This window comes from Protobothrops mucrosquamatus, unplaced genomic scaffold (genome assembly GCF_001527695.2).
Source record: "Protobothrops mucrosquamatus isolate PMUCROS unplaced genomic scaffold, P.Mucros_1.0 scaffold2229, whole genome shotgun sequence".
NCBI lineage: Eukaryota > Metazoa > Chordata > Lepidosauria > Squamata > Viperidae > Protobothrops > Protobothrops mucrosquamatus.
This window is the reverse complement of record NW_015388319.1, coordinates 44,713-52,195: the sequence shown is the minus strand read 5'-3', so window position 1 is coordinate 52,195 and position 7,483 is coordinate 44,713.

Below are 7,483 nucleotides of genomic sequence, written 5' to 3'. Positions count from 1 at the left end.
TTCAACTCTCAGAATTCCCCAGCCATTCCCACAAGCCTTATAAGTTGACAAGGTTGGACACTCCTGCCTTAAGGGATGTAGATAAGAAGACCATCTGAAGTCTCAATCCATGTTTTCTAGCCTTCAAGTGACATACGTGTGGGTCTAGGTGTCTTGTGAGATCAGCAGAAGGCTTCAAATACAGCCTGTAAGTGCAAACTAATTCATGTGGGTTGATAGACCTCAGCGTTATGTCTGTCAGATGGGTTAGTCTTTGAGCAATATTGATATTTTTCCATATATATATGAGAAGATTGATTAGATTTACTCACAGGCAAGAGATTGTACTTTGATGGAATCCTCCAGAGAATTGCCCTCTCTTAATTCCTTTTGCAGACTCTCCGAGTCGACCAAATTCCTAATGTGCTTTATATGATGTGAATTAGGCCTTAATTGTTATTGTACATAACAAACCTGTATTCTGATTTATTTTCCATTATCGAATAGCTCTGTGCTGTATTTTATTAAATATATATATACATATCTATATATATATATATCTCAAAAGTATTACTTTTGTATTCCAGCTGGTGTTTTTTTTTTTTAAAAAAAGCATTAATTCATGCACATTTATTCTGTTTATTGCAGTATTTTAATGTTTTGGATGAAGGCCATCAGCTGTATGGAGATGACAAAACAATTCTGTTTATTTATTTATTCGCTCGGTATTTTTTGCTGCTTTACTATATATTTTTTTTGAATAAAATTTTCATTGCCAATAAAAGAGCCAACGGAACAAGCGTACTTCTTTTAGTTAATGTTTTCAACACCACGCACCCCAGTCAGTTTCTGACAAGCACAGTCGGTGAGGGAAAACAGATCCATTTAACACAGTGGTTCTCAACCTTTTTAATGCCGCGACCCCCAACCGGTCGTAAGTCGAGGACTAAACCGGTCGTAAGTCGAGGACTTTCTCTGCCCGGGAGCGTCGTGCATGCGTGGTTCCGCCCCCTGCGCCGGCCGAGGCGTAGCTGGCAAGCGGCAGAGACGGAGCAGGCCGACCACCAGCTGGCCCAGCTCAAGGGAGGTAAGGCACCCGCCAGAAAAGGGAAAAAATGGCGGACAGCCTTGCTTGGCGACCCCCGTGAAATGGTCGATCGACCCCAAATGGGGTCCCGACCCATAGGTTGAGAACTGCTGATTTAACAACTGTAGCAAAAACAAAACAAAAAAAGATCAAATTTGATGTAACTCGCTTAACAATCAGCTTGTAAGTCAGGTACACTTCCTCTTTGTTCACAGCTCGACAATAATGAGGGGGGGCGTGGTTGGAACGCAGGGGAGGGAGCACAGCAGCTGTTGGCTCCATAGGACATGGCATCCCAAGGACAGACACCCCGATGCCAGCCGTGTCCCACGCCGTGGCAGACTTTCTCATAACAAAATGAACAGGTGTGATTAGTGGAGGTTTTGGACTGTGGGTAGCTCGTAGGGAAAAGGGGCAGATTTAACTACGCTGGCTTTTGCGCGGGAAACTCAGAGCTGGTTTCACGTCTTCTGTGCCAATGTGGTTTCTTCAGTAAATTTTTATCTTCTTGGAAAACAGTATCGTGGGGGTTTCCTTTTTCTGGATTGGCTGGCTGGACAGTTGATAGAAGGACTATCTGTACACTAGTGCAGGGGTAGGCAGCCTTGGCTGTTTTATGACTTGTGGACTTCAACTCCCAGAATTCCTGAGCCAGCCACGCTGAGAGGAAAGGGAGAGTTTCCAAGCTGAGCCATGCTGGCTCAGGAATTCTGGGAGTTGAAGTTTACGAGTCAGAAAGCAGTCTAGGCCTAGGCCAGGGATAGGCAACCTTGGCTCTTTTATGACTTGTGGACTTCAACTCCCAGAATTCCTGAGCCAGCATGGCTCAGCTTGGAAACCTCTCCCTTTCCCCTCAGCATGGCTGGCTCAGGAACTCTGGGAGTTGAAGTCCACGAGTCATAAAAGAGCCAAGGTTGCCTATCCCTGCACTAGTGCATTATACACTGCCTGGAGCTGGTCTCAACGCTGCTAACAACAGATGTTTTTGGTTTGACAACAGTTAGAGATGCAACCATTTTCTTCTTATGTTTTACTTTTAGAGTTAGATGATGCTGGGGGGAGTGGGAGGAATGTGCATGACAGTTTAGATACACATAATAATACTGGACTTGGTGAGAACCAAGGTTAATGAAATAAGAGATGATAAGAATTGGCCGGGGCTGGAGAACTGGAGGGAGAGCCTGCATTTCAAACTAATCGGAGAACGTGATTTATGACGGTTAATTGGAGGAGGGAATTGTGCTTTGATACTATGTGCTCAGGGGAGGGGAATCCATTTTTTGGCTTCGACTGTGTTAGTGCCAATGCTACGTTACTCAAATAAAGATTCTTTAAGGCAGGTGGGTGCAGCCTACTGGGTGGGTGTGGCTGGAATGGGTGTGGCCTACTGGGTAGGCATGGCCAGTTCTACATCATTCGCGTCAAGGGTGCCTATGGGGGCCTGGGCAGGAGTGGGACAGATCTGAGGGTATCTGGCAGAAGGGGGTGGGACCGGGGCAAGCGCCAAGGCATGGTCCACTGGGGCAAGTGCCAAGATGGCCACCACAAAATTGTACATTGGCTCCCGGCCGGCCTGGGCCAGGGCCAAGGCAGCAGGGGCCGTTCCCTCACTGTTTCCAGGATGGCTTCATGGGCCACATGAAACCACTTCGCGGGCCACATCCGGCCCCTGGGCCTTGTGTTTGACATGTCTGCTTTAAGGTAAACAATGCCTCAAAGTTCTTTGAAGAGTTTCATCTGTCGGAACCACGACAGCTGGTTTTGAAGAGCACCTAGACCAGGGGGTCTTCAAACTTGGCACTTTTAGGACTTGTGGACTTCAGCTCCCAGAATTCCACAAGTTGAAGTCCACAAGTCACAAAAGGGCCAGGTTTGAAGACCCCTGACCTAGACCTACAATTATTACAAAATGCATCAAGACTGCCTATCAAGCCTGGTGCTTCAGGCCTTGCCAGGGTAAATCCCAAGTGTGGTTTTGAACTAACAGTAAAGCTTTCCCCTGTCATGTCCAACTCTAGGCACGGTGCTCATCTCCCATTTCTTAGCCGAGGGAGCCAGCATTGTCAGAAGACATTTCCCCGGTCACGTGGCCAGCATGTCTATATGCCAAAGGTGCACAGAACTCTCTTATCTTCCCACCGAAGTGGTACCTATTTATCTACTCGCATTTGCCTGCTTCCCAACTGCTAAGTGGGCAGGAGCTGAGGCCAGGAAAGGGAGCTCACCCGTCATGTCGTGCTCAGGTCTCGAACTTTCCAGCTGACAAACTCAGCATCTTTAACCACTGAGCCTTCGTGTCCCTGGTTTTGAACTATAAAGCTTTACATGGTGTCAAGACCTTGAGGAATGTCTTCTCCTAACTGACTTGGTCTATCTAGTACACGGGTAGGCAACCTTGGCTCTTTTATGACTCGTGGACTTCAACTCCCAGAATTCCTGAGCCAGCCACGCTGAGGGAAAAGGGAGAGGTTTCCATGCTGAGCCATGCTGGCTCAGGAATTCTGGGAGTTGAAGTCCATGAGTCATAAAAGAGCCAAGGTTGCCTACCCCTGATCTAGCATGTTCTTACCTGGAATTTTTGATCATCCTCTACTTCCGGGAAGTAAGGAGAAGAAAGATTAGAAGTCTTGCTTTTTAGCTGTTGCTCTTTCTTTTTAGAATATCATCCCTTTAGAATTAAAAGAGTTGCTCCACTCCTTTTCATGAGCTGCTGGAAACGGAACTTTCCTAAAAAGTATTTGATTGGACCACTTGCTCCCATCATCTTTGATCGATTAAAGTCAGAGTATTTTTATTGAGCTGATTGTTATCGTTTTAAAAGTAGTCCTCGACTTCACAACAGTTTGTTTAGTGACTAAAGTTACGACAACACTGAAAAAAGTAACGCATGGCTGTTTTTCATACTTGCGACCGTTGCAGCATCCCAGTGGCCACGTGAACAAAATTCAGATGCTTGGCAACTGACTCATCTTTATGACGGTTGCAGTGTTCCGGGGTCACGTGATCCCCTTTTGCGACCTTCTGACCAGCAAAAGCAATGGGGAAAGCCAGATTCACTTAACAACCGGCTTCCTAATTTAACAACTGCAGTGATTCATTTAGTCACTGTGGCAAGAATAAAATGGGGCAAAATTCACTGAACTAATGTCTCACTTAGCAACAGAAATGTCGGGCTCAATTGTGGTCGTAGGTCGAGGACTACCTATGTACTCTTACCAATGGGCTGGTGTCTAGCCAAGACACTTCTTTTCACAATATGAGTGTCACATGGATGAGTCATTGATGCATTGGTAGCCAAGCACCAGATAACAGAATAACAGAGTTGGAAGGGACCTTGGAGATCATCTAATCCAATCCGCTTCTCAAGCAGGGCACCCTTAGAGAATTACAGACTAACAAGAGTTGGAAGGGGCCTTGGAGGTCTTCTAGTCCAACTCCCTGCCCACCCCCAACCATTCCAGACAAGTGGCTGTCCAAAATCTCCAGTGTTGGAGCACCCACAACTTCTGAAGCCAAGTCATTCCTTTGATTAAGATGCAGCCCTTCAACACCAACAACTTGCATGGACCATTTGTGGCTCCATATTTTTAGAATTATATATTATTGAAACAACATTGGCCACTGGGCTTAACCTCTCCGAAATGTTGATGATTTGAGTTCTGCTGCTTTTATCGTATGGTAGTATTTTCATTTAATCCTATCGGTACAGTTAGGAAATGGAGACAGATAAATCAAGAAACCAGCAGAGGGAGCAAAACATCAGGCATTGTCTGGGGACCTCTTTGTAAGAGACGGCTGGGTTTTTCCCGGGTTTCTAATATAGAATGAGTTCAATAAAGGAGAATATTTGTAGTTCAGGGTTGAACTGTGGAGTCCTTGGTGCTCTCTGAGCTTGCTTCTTTTCTTGCAGCCATTTCATTACCTAACTATGTAACATCATCAGTGGCCATAAGGAGTGTGGTTTGCTCAGTTTATCTTCTAGGCTAGGGGATTGCCCTGTCAGTATTGATGGAAGTGGTCTTAGAGGTTATTTGGTTGGGCTGTGTACCATTTGCTTGTTAGAAATTCTGTTTATATACAGCAGCACAGATCAAACAAAGAGTGCAGTCACCATGTGCTTTACTGCTTACCTACTTTAAACTGTAACAGGAAACAGGAAATGACTTAGAACAAAGAAGGAGAGTGTATACCATAGATCCAAACTTGTAAACACTGCCATCTACTGGCTGAATACTACTGCTGTAGTTGTTGCACAAAAATACATTCCAACAATCAATTCCAACAGTTTGGCAGTTCCTTGACTGGGTTATTATTTATTTCTTGCTTGTTGGTCTGATGTGAGAGACAGAGATGAGATGGTTATGCCCCATCTCAGCTGCTGTAGGGGGCAAACATGCTTGGAGTACAGTTGAGCTGATTCCAAAGATATGACCCATGGATTTTATAATAATAATAATAATAATAATAATAATAATAATAATAATAATAATAATAATAATAATAATAATAATAATAATAATAATAATAATAATAATAATAATAATAATTAATAATAATAATAATAATAATAATAATAATAATAATAATAATAATAATAATAATAATAATAATAATAATAATAATAGAGTTGGAAGGGACCTTGGAGGTCATCTAGTCCAACCCCCTGCTCAGGCAAGAATCCCTTATCTAACATTTCTCCAGGAAGCATGGTAGCAGATCTATAAATACAGTTTCAGAGGGTAGTTCCAAATTCAGATATGGATCCAGGGTTTCATGTGATAACATTCTAGCTCAAAGGAGTGAAGCTGTTCTAAAGACAATGACATAGCAAGATTTTTTTTTTAAAAAAAAAAAACATATCTGGAGAGGAAAAAATAAACCCCGGATACCACAAGGCACATAAGGCTGGTTCATGCTAACACAAAGGTGTCTAAACTTGGCAACTTTAAGACCTGTGGACTTCAACTCCCAGAATTCCCCAGTTAGCCAGCCATGCTGGCTGAGGGATTCTGGGAATTGAAGTCCACCAGTCATACAGTTGCCAAGGTTGGATACTCCTGTAGTAACAAATATCAGACAGAGTCATCTCTATCAACGTGTCACTTGACAGCAATCTTTTTTTTTTAGCTAAATAGCTACATAACTACAGAATTATGTTCTCCATCACTGTTCCTATGAAACACTTCTTCGTAATACATTGAAAGTTTTTGAGCACTTCCACGCTCCTGAAAGGTTCTCCATGCATCTGAAAGGTTCTCCATGCACCCAGTGAGATGTTTTGAGGCTAGGTTGTATATATATATTGTGGGAAGTCAGCCCCCCCCCCAGAGAAGAAAATATTGAAAGGGCAGAATATATTTCCCTAAAGGATTTTAAAAGCAGAAACCCCCAAGTCTCTCTGTGCCAAGCAAAAACCAAGTCTGCAGAAATGCAGATAATCTTGTCAGAAAGACTGGAGTCAGGAAGCTGGGATTAGGAAGAAAGATCCCTAGAATCAACAACCCCTCACACTAAAAATCTAAGAGTCATCAGCCCCAGCCCCAGGGAAGCAGGATATGACCCTTGGGACATAATAGGATTAACCCACCACCATCAGAATACCAGAAAGGCACACTCAGACTCAGGTCAAAATACATGACACAGGAAATACAAAGCCTCAAACAGGAAATTACTCCAAACAAAAGGCTCCAGAGGGTATAAAAAACCACTCCCTACATGCGCTAACCTTTTTTCTTCCAGAGCCTTCTTTCTGTCTGACTCTCCTCTCAATAAACTGCAACCTTCTTTCTAAAGCAGTCACCATGTTGTTTTCCCCCGGCTTGGACTGAACCATGATGACTTTTCCTTCAACAATATAAAAATGCTAAAATGTGCAAAGACCTCAGTTTTACATCTTCCACTTCTTTGATGACCTCCTGGCGACTCAGTGATAACTTAAGGAGAGCAAATCCATGGTTAGTTTTTTTTTTTAAAAAAAAAACTTTAATAATTGGACAAGCCACACTGTATATTAAAGGATCTTTTATTATTATTTAGTATGATCTCTTTCTTTAAGTCACAAAATATTCAGGAAGTATCTGGACAGCAGAATTCATGGACAGCTGAAAGTATTCAATATAAAGATTAATATCCTACCCTCGCATTTTGATTTTAAGACAGCTTTTTCTCCCCACTCTGGCAGGCAGCATTTTTTAAAAAAATAATTTAAGACAGCATAAGCTTATGTCAAGCAGTGCAACTCTCCTCTTCTTCTGCTATTCCTTTTCCAAGGAAATATTTTAATTCGAAGTATTTAACAGGCGTCTTCTACAAAAATAGCATGTGGGAGAATCATTAATTGGATGTATTGAAGAACTATTTACACTAAGCCACACACTTAGGCCATCAAAGACAAGAAAGAAAGGAGACATCTTGGTT